General features: G+C 38.3%; 1 protein-coding gene and 1 long non-coding RNA gene across 22 annotated transcripts in view; one reads left to right on the top strand and one right to left on the bottom strand.

The window, feature by feature from the left end:
* Window positions 1–12,561, bottom strand: part of LOC309869979 — an 18,170-nt gene extending 5,609 nt beyond the window's left edge. The window contains exons 1-3 of one of the 2 annotated variants that reach the window (XR_014314388.1): window positions 12,429–12,561; window positions 10,170–10,236; window positions 3,037–3,219 (exon numbers count right to left, since the gene is read on the bottom strand). This is a non-coding gene — a long non-coding RNA (uncharacterized lncRNA). The remainder of the gene's footprint in view (window positions 1–3,036; window positions 3,220–10,169; window positions 10,237–12,428) is intronic. The other variant, XR_014314389.1, reaches the window with a different exon arrangement.
* Window positions 1–12,649, top strand: part of MECOM (MDS1 and EVI1 complex locus) — a 545,117-nt gene that overhangs the window by 466,829 nt on the left and 65,639 nt on the right. The window contains exon 1 of one of the 20 annotated variants that reach the window (XM_082741496.1): window positions 12,562–12,649. The exons of 18 other annotated variants lie outside the window; for them this stretch is intronic. The gene's annotated coding sequence lies outside the window, so the exon portion shown is untranslated. Of the gene's footprint in view, window positions 1–12,561 lie in introns of those variants that run through there. One more of the 20 variants, XM_082741491.1, reaches the window with a different exon arrangement.

Raw genomic sequence — 12,649 nt, 5'->3', positions numbered from 1 at the left:
TTGTGATCTCTGCCTGTCAAATAAAATCTTAAAAAAAAATTTATAAAAAAAATTAGACATAGACTTCCTAACTTAGAGATTATGATCCATTCCCACTTTCAAAAAAGGAAGTTGTAGACTGCTATGTACAATATAACTCTATTTTGGTAAAAACAAATATTGAAACTTTTATAGAAATACATATATTTCTTTGTTTTGTGTGAGCAAAGAATACCACAAGAAAAACAAACTGGGCTGAATATTGATTGCCTCTGAAAAGTGAAACACAAACTTTGTGTTGTATTGTTTGATTGGCAAAGCATATATTACTTTTGTAATTCGAAAAGCTTCAAAGAAAATGTTTAAAAATGAAAACCACAAAGGAAATATCAAAGTGAAGTGGAGTGATAAATAAAATTATCAGATTTTCTGGAAGAGAAAAATATCTATATCTATATCTATATCTATATCTATATCTATATCTATATCTATATCTATATCTATATATATATATCTCCAGCCTCTTTGCTGAGATAGGTGGAGAACCACTAGCACTATGGGAAAAGCATTTGCTAAGAATCAAAAAGTTCTGTTTTCTAGCCACAGGCCCAGCACTTACTAGCATTGGGACCTCAGGCAAGTTCTCTAATGTCTGCTTCTCCTTTCTCAGTTTTATTATGGTGATAATTTTACTTGTCATGTCCTTTCATGGTTTTGTAACCTCAGTGGCTTAATTAATTTAAGTGGAAAGTATATCCCTTGGAAAGGATAATGGGTATCCCTCCTATGCTCTGTGTCCTGTCTGATATAGTTTGCTTGGTACTTAGGCAAACCTGGCAATCTCTCGGGGAGCCTCTGGGAATGGTAGCCAGCAGCCACTTTATCAGAAGTGGTTGTAGCTCCTAGGAGAGGTCCTGCTACCTCAGGCAAGGGGCAAGGTCCTAGTCCATGAGGAGGGGGAAGGGGAGAGAAAGAAATTGCTAGTGTTCTTTTTCATTGATGCATTTGATATTGATATGTTTGTATTATTGCCTTTCTCCTAGCTTTGGGCTGGAACTGGGGGCAACTCCTGGGAAACAGCTTAGCAAGACACTTCTTTGTTCAAAGATCAACATCTTAGTCCTTTTATAAAGACAATAAAAATCAGTTTGAATTTGCAAAGTAGCTAACCCTCGTTTGGTACATGTTCCCAAACCGTGATGTCCTATGTGATGGCTCTGGAGACAGAACACAAAACTTTCCGAAATCTTGCCATAATGTCACCACTCTGAAACTTGTCGTGACTGCCTTTTTCTGTTTTCAATCCAGTATAGCCTAAAGTCCAATAGTCTTTGGAAAGCATTCCATAATTAGGCCTTATCAAGTCTTAGTCACTAATGCTTCTTAATTTTATGGCTTCTAGGGAGTCCTAATAAGAATATTGAGCAACAGTTCATGAGCAGAAATGGAAGTGGATATTGTTAGATGAGAGCGTGAAAGCGTCCCTTTGGAGCTACAGCCCACGGGGCCAAGTGCGGGCTGGGGGTGCTCCTTCACAGGCCTTAATGCCCTGATGACTGAAGGTCAAGCCACTGAATTCTCCATATCCACCAAAGAGCTTTGGCTGCTGTATTTTGTATCTATTGCTGCATAATAAGTTACTCCCAAACTTCGTGGCTCAAAACAATACTAAACAGTCATGATTTTCAGTTGCTATGGTTCCTAAGTATCCTCAGTTCCTAAGGACATCAGAAGCCGCTTAGCTAGCTGGGTGGTTCTGGCCCAGGGTCTCATCAGGTTTCAGTGAAGATGGTAGCTGCGGTCATCTGAAGATCTGACCAGCTTTGGAGATACATTTCCGATGGCCACTCTCTCGCATTTGTGGCCCCAGCCAACAGAACAGATTTTTACACCGCAGACGGCACTCCTTCGACTCTGATGCTCTGCATTTCACACCAGCATCTCACTCTGCATATCTTCTTTCCTTTCCCTCCAATGCTTCATGTCTCATTTCCCCCACATTTTAAAGAATTGTTTTGTTCAGTAGCTTAGCTCAACTTACGACTGAACTGTAATTCAAACATTTCTGTTCAAGGTTTACTGTAAAAACGTGTGATTTCCAGTAGAATCATGAAGACTCCTGTTTCTCTTCATGTGCTTTCTTTCACCTATCTCCAAGACACTCTTCTCTTAGGAAATACTTCTCCTCACTAGCATTGGAAAGCTTAATTTAATGTGAGGGACCATAATGAGTGTTTATTCGTATTGCTTCTTTTGGTTATTCTCTGGTGCTCTCTGTTTCCATTTCTGTTTCTCTGAAATAACCTCTACCTGAGTGGCAAAAAATAAATTAGGAGAAAAAACGTTTGTCTTCGAATGTGAGGATGTCTGAGAAGAATAAACTATAGAAGGCATTTATATAGAGGATAGCTATTTTATAGTTAGGACTTTTAATGATAGCTAATGTTTATGAGGTGTTTACATGCTATGTGCTGACCTAAGTGCTATGTGTGGATTATTTTATTTCATCATCTCAATAGCCCTATGAGATACTATCATTATCTTCATTTACAGATGAGGAAGCTGAGGCACATGTCACTTGCCTAGCATATAGTGAAGCTGTGATTTAAATCCAGGCTGTCCTACTCTATAGTCTGCAGTTTTAATCACTACACTGTCTTTCCTCCTTATGAGTCTCTGCTATGCTCCAGGCATTACGCTAAGTAATTTTTTAAGATTTTATTTATTTATTTGAGAGAGAAAGCAAGAGCATGAGCCAGGGGAAGATGTGTGGGAGAGGAGAGGAAGAGGGAGAGGGAGAGAGAAACCTAAGCCAACTCTGCACTAAGCCTGGAGCCCAACGTGGGGCTCAGTCTCATGACCCTGAGATCAGACCTGAGCAAAAAGAAAGCAAGAGTCAGATGCCCAAGTGACTATGCCACCCAGGTGCCCCAATATACTAAGTTCTTTATATACATTATCTCCAGTTTAATCCTGATAACCTATGATATAGGGGCCATTATTATCATTTTAAAGACTGCATCAAGAAATTTAAGCAACTATCTCAGTATCATATACCTAGATGAAGAGTCCATCGCAACCTCCCACATCAGAGTGCTACAGCTTAGTTGGAAACTGTAGATGAGACTGAGGGCACAGGAGCCTGAGTGAGCTCATGTTCGCAGGGAGGGAGAGACCTGGGAAGAAGATCTTCTTGTTTCATTCTGGCAGCTTACCGCATTCAGTCCATCACCTTCCCTACTAAAGGATACAAGAGGCAGGTTATTTGCAAAAACAGACTGTTGACAACACATCCTGGGTATGAGTGATCTGAGAGTTGGGTCATGTGAATCCTGCAGGATCCACATCACCTGGACAACATTAAGCAAAATTTGGTGGGACAGGGAAGAATTTGGATAGAAATGTTGCATTCATTTATTTGTCTTGATTACTTATTTTGTCACTGCTATGAAATATTTTTTAAAACCTAAACCATATTCTGTCAGTTTACATTTTATTGAGGGCTTACATTCTGCAGTAAGCAAGTAATTGGAAATCAGGTGTAATCCAAATTTCCCTTGCTTGGCCCTTAAACCACCAGTGTTGATGTGAGTCACCTTGGTTTTGGTTGAATGTCAGAGAAAGTAATGTATAGTATTTGCACTCAGATGCTGCATGGTGTGAGAGGTGCATATCTCTAAATGTGAGAGTTACACACTCAACACAACAAGATATTCATCACAAAAGGCATTTGATGCCTGATTCCTATTGGGAGAACAGATGATTCATGTCTCTACCTCATTCTCTTTTCTGGATAAAAGATCATTCAGTCTTTCTCTCTCTCTCTGTCTCAAAACCCCTTCTTCTCTCTCTTCCTCTTCCCTTTCTTTCTCTTCACAGTAGTTGAACATCAGTAACTTGAATATGTATATGTTACAACATCACGATAATTTCCAAGATTAAAATTAAGCAAAATATATTTTTTAAAGACTTCAAATGACTTTCCTGAAATAGTTCAGAATTGATTACCAAGGAGATATGCATAAGAAATGATACACATTTATTATGATACTTTCTGCAGAAACAACAAAACCCACAAAATTAATACAAACACATTACATAGCCAGAGTATTTAGTAAATCATTTCAATTTGGTTCATCTACCCATTTTTTTGAGGACATACAAACTTTGTTAGCTTCTTGTAAGAGTGGAAGTGGGGAGGAAAAATATAAACGTGTATAAGATGCAATGTGGTATTACACAAAAGCATGAGTTTAAAATTTAAAATCTGTAGTCATTTCAGTCTTACCTTCCTAGGCTCATAATTTCAACTTTCTCCATCTTATTACTGGGTTCCATGTTTTATTTGTAAATTTGTAATCCATATCATATGGGGATAGAAATTATGTGTGAATCAGTGTGCATACTTTTCTTTCCTCTTTAAGTATTTCCATTCATATCCCTTCTGGCATTCTCCATTCTAGTTGTAGGGCACTGCATTAGCAAGCCTGGATTTGTTTTCCAGCCAAGAACTACATATCAAAACACAAATACCTTTTGAGAATCTGCATCTTGGAAGTTGACTAGTACTTAATTCTGGAGTTTATAGACAGGCTATATTAGGATTTTATTTGATGCTGAAGATTGACTCAACAAAATTTACAGAAGATATTTTTAAAACCATGGCTGAAATCAATGTCTGTATATTCATACTGATACTGGGATTTTATTGGTACTTTAACCAACTGTTGGAATATATTTTGACATTTTACCCTTGATATGTTTCAAAAGAGATGTGACACCCATTCAATGAATTGTAAGCCCAACACACTTTTCCCGGCTCTTTTAATTTTTTTTATTGTTAAAGTGTCTGGCTGTGGCCATTGATGTAATAAAATGGAATTTTAGAATTTCCAACATAGAGAAAAGACAAATCTTTCACTAAATTATTGATAAGAAATTAGCCTATTGTTTCTTAATAATTCTGTAACAAACACGTCATAAAATCAGCACATACTGTCAAAGCTTTGGAGTGGAGTGTTAATTCTGGGGCCAGAACTCCCTGTTCAGTGTATGCCTCTCTAGTTAGAAAGCAAGCATTTCCAATAGATGACAAACTAATCATAGTCATTAGCGTTCTTTACAAAGAAGATTGTGTGGTCGCTCCTGTGAAATGTTCTGTTCCTCAGGATGATGAGTTAATTCATCTGGAACAACGTTAGTTCATCAAGGTTTGTGGTTTATCTAAAGATCAAATTCCTGTAATTTTGTATGCCATCTGATTTAAAGTCCACTTAGTTTAGTGGCTAAGCAGCCATCTGCAGGCACAACACATGAATCCAATATCAAAAACTAGAAAAAAGGCAAATTCTTAAACATTTAATTCAGGGATTCTTAGACTGAGATTGACTTGCTGCTTTTTTTGTTTCCCCCTCCTGGGGAAGTACAGATCTAGATAATGCCAAATCTTATTAAGGAAAGCCTAAATAATGTAAAACATTGTGTGTAAATATGCCCATGGTAAAATCTATGCTTGAGGAGAGATTGTAATGGAAGAGGGTAGGAAAGAGTGGGTTGATTTCGAAATGAGATTACACACATTCCTTTGGAAGGCTCTCAGTACCATACTCTCAAATACAATTAGAGCAGTTCACAGGGCGAGGATCAATTGGCTAGAGTTTACTGATAACCTACTTCTCTTGTGAGCTTGATAGACTTTTCAGATGCTTTCAATTTGAATGAAAAGTTGAGCCTTAGTTTTTGTGTCTATTCCTCTATTAAAATTTTGAAGTAACATTTTTGATCAAGAGTTAAAAAAAATCAACAGATAGAAAAAATATTTAGAAGAATACATTTATACTTTTCTGAAACGGATGCAAAGTAACATAAAATTATTTCCCTTACATGTCCCAGTGGAAAGGGCAAGGGGCTTTCCATTCATGTTTAAATATTTTTGTTGATGCCCCATTAAACAAGTCAAAAGGTTTCTTTACTGAAGCTTTTAGAGTCTTAGAGCATTTACCATGTTGATGTTCATTGTGAAGCCCCAAAGGGAGTTATCACCTTATTTAACCATAGAACACATTTTCAGGGAATACCTGTTAACCAGTCACTGAATAGAAAATGCTGGTGTGTCGGGTGTTTCTTGCCATTAAAGAGCCTATAGGTAGGTTGGCAAATAACAAAAATATTCCCAATGATCCTAAATATGAGGACTGACCAGTGATTGATTTTAATAATGAGTACTGTAAGAATTTCAAGGAAGGGTGTCTAGAGCGCTGTGTATGAGCTTGGCAAATAGAATTATTATTGCTATTGTTTCATCTCCTGAATGCTGTGACTATCAAAGAAACATGAAGAGCCCACATGAACACAGTTAAAGGACCAAATGCTTCTGCTTACATCCTTAGCTTTAACCAGAGCTGAAGATTTGTTTAGAGGGAAGAATTAGGAAATGGACCTAGAAAGATAAATTTGACACCAAATTAGAGAGGAGATTGTATTTGGGATTAGGGGCTTTATTCTCTAGCAGAATGGGGTCCATCGGAATCTTTATTAGCATGTTTTGTCTTTGTTTTCTACCTATTTTGTTTTTAAAGGTAGGACATTTTTAGAACTTCATTATTGCAGGAAGGCGTATTTTTGGTATAAAGATGTCACAAAATTCAGGCCTACAATGACCAGGGCCTCCAGCAGGCCAGTGCCAGTGGGAAGGTGAAGGGCCCATGGAAACAACTGAACAGACTGACCAAGGCAATGACTGTTTACTGGGGTTAAGGGAAAGGAAAGAATCCAAGATGTTGCCCAGGTTGGCACTCAGGTAAAGGGCAGATAGTACAGAAAGAGACATTTGAGTGATGGGGAGCAATGAAGTAGGTGAAATAGCAGTGGTAGGAATTTCTATCTTAAAATTCCCTGAAAAAGACTTATCAGTTCATCAAATGATTCCCATGGGGAACAATGTTAAGTAGTCCAGTTGTCTTGGATAGTAAATGTAGCAATTCCTCATACATCTAGCTATGCTTAATTCACACTTGCAAGGAAAGTTCAGAGGTGGTTTCAGCCCATTATGAAAAGAAGCTGCTGAAGATGTCAGTATGAATAAAACTTGATTCCATCTTGATGAATCTTACAATGACCCTTCAGGAGGGTTTTGGATTATTTTAATAATGAACACTGAGGACCATTTTAGATACTACTGTAAGGTAAGATAGAACTGGATATAAACCAGGAGGGAAGCACAGATGATTTGGGGTGAATGATGAAAAGGTCAAACTTGGTTGGTGGGAATATTATCCAAGACAATCAAAGCAAAATGACTTGTAGGCTGAGGAAGGTAATGATTATAATAACAATTATTTCAGTAATAATAATAATAACTATTTTTACTGACCATATGCTGGGCACCATGCATGATTCTAAGTGATTTTCATTTATGGCTTTATATAATTTTCAAAAATGGGATGAGTTTATACTGCATTAGACAACTGAAACCCATGGAAGAATTTTAAACAGGGAAGTGATTAATAGCTGATACTTGGGAAGATGAACAGTGTTGAGCATAAACTGGTGGGAAGATAAGCTGTGGTCAGACAATCTTTTAGGAGGTCATTGCAGTAATTCAGACAAGAGCTAACAGGCATTCAAGCTGGGCTTCCAAGCTAGGTGGGAATGAAAATCAAGAAAGGTCCTGGTATATTTTTTCAGCAAACATCTACTGAATACCTACTGTATGCCTAGTGTTGAGTTAGGCTCTGGGCAATAGATGCAAATAAGATAGACCCAATTTTTGCTATTCTGGCACTCAGAACCCACTAGAGGACACAGGAGAGAATAAATTTCCTGGCCTTGGTAATAAACGTTGACCTAAAACTAATCTAGATGCGTGTGTGTTTAGGTGTGTGTACATGTGTACGTGGCTGCCTAACCCGGTCTTTAGGGATCTTGAATCTCAATGGCATTTTCCCTCTGCCTCAGAGCTCTCTCACTGATTGGCAGAGAATACAGTGGGGAAGCCGGGGTGGGCGGGGGGGTGGAGGGGGTAAGGGGGTGGGGGTGGAGAACAAACTCAGCTGCAAGCCAGACAGAGACAGACATCTTTGGGGGTACCACAGCTTGAGAGAGGAAAAACATTTTTCTTCAAATTCTTCTGTTCCGTAGGTCAGGGTAAGGATTAGGGCAACTGGCATTGAAATGGAAGAAAGAGGATAGAAAAATACTTATATTTTGCCATTCCTCAAAATACAGACTAGACTGTCTTCCTCACTGCATGTGTATGTAAGTCTAGTCCAACCCAGTATCCCAATACCAGTAGTACAAAATGTACAGTATTTTGACTTGTTCCCATGAACTCAGAGTAGTCCACACTCACATTACCCAGTTTATTTTCCCAACACTCCTGTTGGGCTGATATTATGAAACTTTCATGGAAACCAACTCAAAGGTTCAGTGACTTACCTACAGACACATAGCTATGAGTGGAGAAAGGAGTAGACAAATGTCTCCCGACTCACTTTCCCCACATAATTGTGAGTCTTAAAAGCACATTGGAATGGTGTTCTTATAGCCTCGGGGAAGAAGCTGACCCTAAAGTTATTGAATAATGTCTTGAAAGATTGAATTAATTAAAATTAATAAAATAATTAAAAGAAGTAAATTCTTAAAAGAGGTTAAGGCTAAGAGCATTTCATTCTTTGAGCTAAAGTTAGGAAGAATGAGAGACTAATTATAATCATGATCCAAGTTATTGTCTATAAAAAGAAAATATAATAGTAATTTTTTGCTCAGTGATCTACAATGCTTATTTTCCAAACAACCAGATTGATGTGTTATATGTTCCTTGGTGAATATCTGTTTTTCAGTTTTTGTGAATGTTTATTTGTTCATCATTTTTAAGGCACATTTCAGTGTATACACATCAGATCATTAACCATTTCTTTTTTGGGTGGATAAAGAAGAGAAAAATGGTGTTTTGTTTCTCTCTCTCTACCAATATTTTACTATATTTTATTCAAGTTTTTATAACAGTGTTTTCATTTAAACTTGGTATAAATTTTTTGTTGTTGTGTTTTACACACAACATAACCACTCAGCGTAATAGCTTAGGCCTGAAATACATCAAAATAGCCCAACAAAAAATATTTTAAATATGGCAGTCTTAATTGGAGTTTAGGAAATAAATCTCTGACTATAGTAATTTATTCACTAGAGCTGTTGTCTCAGCAAAGTATTTCATCTTAGTTTCCAAAGAGCTACTAGTCATTACTAAATATATTTAAAGTCAAAGCAAAAAAAAAAAAAAAAAAGAAAAAGAAATTCGCTTTCCTTCTGGCCAAATATACTATAAAACACTCAACTGGTAAGCAAGTCATCTGCAATTTTTTTTCTTTTAAAGATCAGATAGGTGATAATGCCCGTGTAGTTAATTAATAAAATAAGAAGTATTCACTGGGGAAACTTTTATATCACAGTATCTGTTATGACGGATCCCATGCTGTAGGGACAATAACGGGGTGCTAATTCTGAACGCACACAGTGCCGTCCTACAAAGACATCAAGATTTGTAGGAAATCAACCCTCCAGCAGTCCTGGCAAGCCAGACTGACCCCAGCAAATGAAAATAATCAAAAGTAATTAGAAGCGTGCTGGACTACTCCTCGGAGAGCCAAGCGGGAGAGTAAACATGCCTGAATCCTCGAGCCACTGCAAAGGCCCATGTCTGAGCTGTTAGGTGCCCTGACCTTGTCCACATAAAGATGTGATTTATGAAGTGCAGGGCACAGCAGCAGGGCTTCTGTCTTCTCCTGGAGAACCAAATTACTGAGGTGGAGATTAACATGCTTTCAGTAGGGCCCATTTCCAGACCAAGGGAAATTTTTTATTTACATTTTTTTTTTTTACCTTTAATTTCCTTTTTTCTTTTCTTTCTTTCTTTTTTTTTTTTTCCCCCAACAGTTTATTCCCCCACACCCATAGATTTAAAAAAAAAAGAAGTCCATCAAGTGAGACCAGAAATATCTTTCCTGAGCAAGGATGGTATTTGTTGGTGATTATAGACATTCAGAATTCTTTTTGTTTGTAAATTTATTGTGCTAGACTGTTTTGTTGGGGTCTACCTACCCAGGACTACAGAATTCACCTTCAAATTTAGGAGGCCCATCTTGTGAGATACTTCCCTGATTAAAACATATAAACTAAAATTAAAATATTACCTTTGATTCCATGGCTTTCTGATCTGGTTTCTCTTGCTAGATGTTATGCTTCATTACAAAGCTTACTCTTTAGGTAAAAGGATTTGGGAGAAGAACTTGTAGGTGGTCAAGAATTTGGAGGAAAAGATAGTAGAGACAAATTGGAGTTTCTGTATTGGGAAAAATATTTATATGAGAATCAGTGGGGAGTCTCTTGAATCCTAAAGACGTGTATTTTTCTTATCTTTGTCTCAGTTAAGTCAAATTTTACAAAATCCTATTCCCATGTGGAAAAGGAAGCATCGATTTTCTTTTTAAACACACATCAATATCTATACATGAAGCTAATTTAATTAGCAGGCAGTTATTGTTCGGCCAAATGTCAATTTCTCAGATTATTTCATGCTTCTTGATGTGAACTGTATGAAACAAGATTTAACAGGATCTCCATGAATGAAACTGCACTCTGGAAATGTAAAAATGCACTTGTACGTTCTTGAAAAGCTACAAAAAAACAAACAAACAAACAAAAAAAAACACACAAAAAAACCCCAGTGTTAAAACAAAAATGTCAAGCTTGAACTTCAGTGTATATTTAGCCACCTCAAGAAACCCAAAGCTGTGGAATTAAGGGAACTCTACTTAGGCTGAGGTTATAAAGTGCCTTCCTCTATAAACTAAAAACATAATGTCAGGGTGAATGGGAACATACTTTATTAACTTTATGGTATTGAAAACTGCCAGCAAGTTGTCTTGTTTTTAAATATTGTCCTCTGCAGAGTGTTACAGGGCTGTTTGTCCACAGGAAGCCTATTAAAAGTGGACAGTGCAGTTATTTCATCTGGCTTTGGCTGGACTGCTTTTCTTTCCTTTAATGATGTGCTGGAATGTACCATGCCCATAGGGTCTCCATTAGCAGAACTTTTACTTCTGGGACAACCATGAAGTTTAAGGCTTAAAAGAGGCATCAGCTTACAGTCTTGTGGGAATCACTTGAATACTGGAGCACTAACTTCTTACTGCTTTAACTAATATATTGACTTATTTTAAATAAACAGTTACACAATGAAGGCGAGTCAGTGGCCTTATTGGAAATCTTTGAGCGTTTTAAAGATTCTGCAATCCACGCAGATGGGGGAGGAAGGAAGGGGCCTGAGGAGGGTTTATGCCCTTTTCAAACCAGGAAGAAAACACATTAACCTCTCCCACCTCAGCCCTGCCATCAGCCAAAGGGGGATCTTTACAGCTCCCAGAAAAATCTATCAACTCACACATGAACCTCATATTTTCCAGTACCTTTTTCCTGGTAAACAACAATTAACAGAATGAGACAGAAAAAAACAATATTTTAATTCCTTCTGGGAAAAAAAATGTTTTAAAAGTATGATTCTCTTTTTAAACTTTGCTGATGAATCACTCTATTTTCTGCTTTCCCCAGAGCTATACATTTGTTCTATCTAGTACATTCTTCCACTCCATTCCCTTAATATTTAGATCATTTGTCTTGATACATGTTTGCAAATTAAAGTTGGTTTGAGATTATAGTAAAACCATTATTTTTAATAGCCCATTTCAAGGGCAGCGCTAAACACTGCAGAACACGCATGTTACTGATTACTGCTGAGCAGACAGCGGCTTTTGCAGATTAATTTGTAACCAGGAACTACTGTAAACAGATTTCACCAGAAATCCCAAGGAATAAAGGGAATTGGTGGTGGTATTTGGCTCCTTGTATTTATTTATTGTTTTAGAAACCTCCTGATGGAAAGCAAGTTAACCAGGGAGAAAAAACCAGCCCCTTGCAGCAGTCTTCTCCAGCCCTCTGTCTCCTCTTCTGTTTCACTTTTGGTGGGAGGAGGTGGGTCAGGGTCTTCTCCTAAGGGGTTCTTGTAACAGCAAGAGGCTCCTTCCATGAGAAATGAGGCCCATCTCACGACCCAGGGATTTCAGGACCCTACTTTTAAACTTCCAGCTGTGTCGTCCGGAAAAGTGAGGGGACTCTGTCTTTACACGAAGTTATTATACAATCAAACAAGAGAGGGGGCGCGGAGAGGAAGAGCTAGGGAGAGAGATTAATATTTAGTGCTTGCCCGGGTCCTTCTAATGATTTCCTTTAGCCTTTCTCACAAGTTATTCAGTAGAGAGCAAGACTGATGACGATATTAATAAAATAATAACGACGAGGCTAAATAATCCCCCATCTCTCTAGATAAATCTTTCAAGGTTTCAGAGAGAGGGCGTTTACTCTTTTGGCCCTGTTTGGAGAAGAGAATGTCTTACGTAGAGCGAGCCGTTGCTCAGTCTGCGTTGTCTGGACTGCGGGGTGCACTCGGCCGGGAGCCCGGGAAACGCCGGCGGGCCCACGCGCTAGGCGCAGGGCAAAGCCGGAGGCTCGCGCCGCGCGGGCGGTAGCCGGTTCACCTGGGCGGTTGGAGCCGAAGCCGCAGTCTCGGCGCCTTAATTCGGGGCGCAACGCCATCTACCGGCCTCCTGCCGCATCT

This window comes from Mustela nivalis (assembly GCF_964662115.1).
Source record: "Mustela nivalis genome assembly, chromosome: 1".
NCBI classification, from domain to species: domain Eukaryota; kingdom Metazoa; phylum Chordata; class Mammalia; order Carnivora; family Mustelidae; genus Mustela; species Mustela nivalis.
Note: the sequence above shows the minus strand (reverse complement) of the source record. Positions and strands in the feature narration are given on the sequence as shown.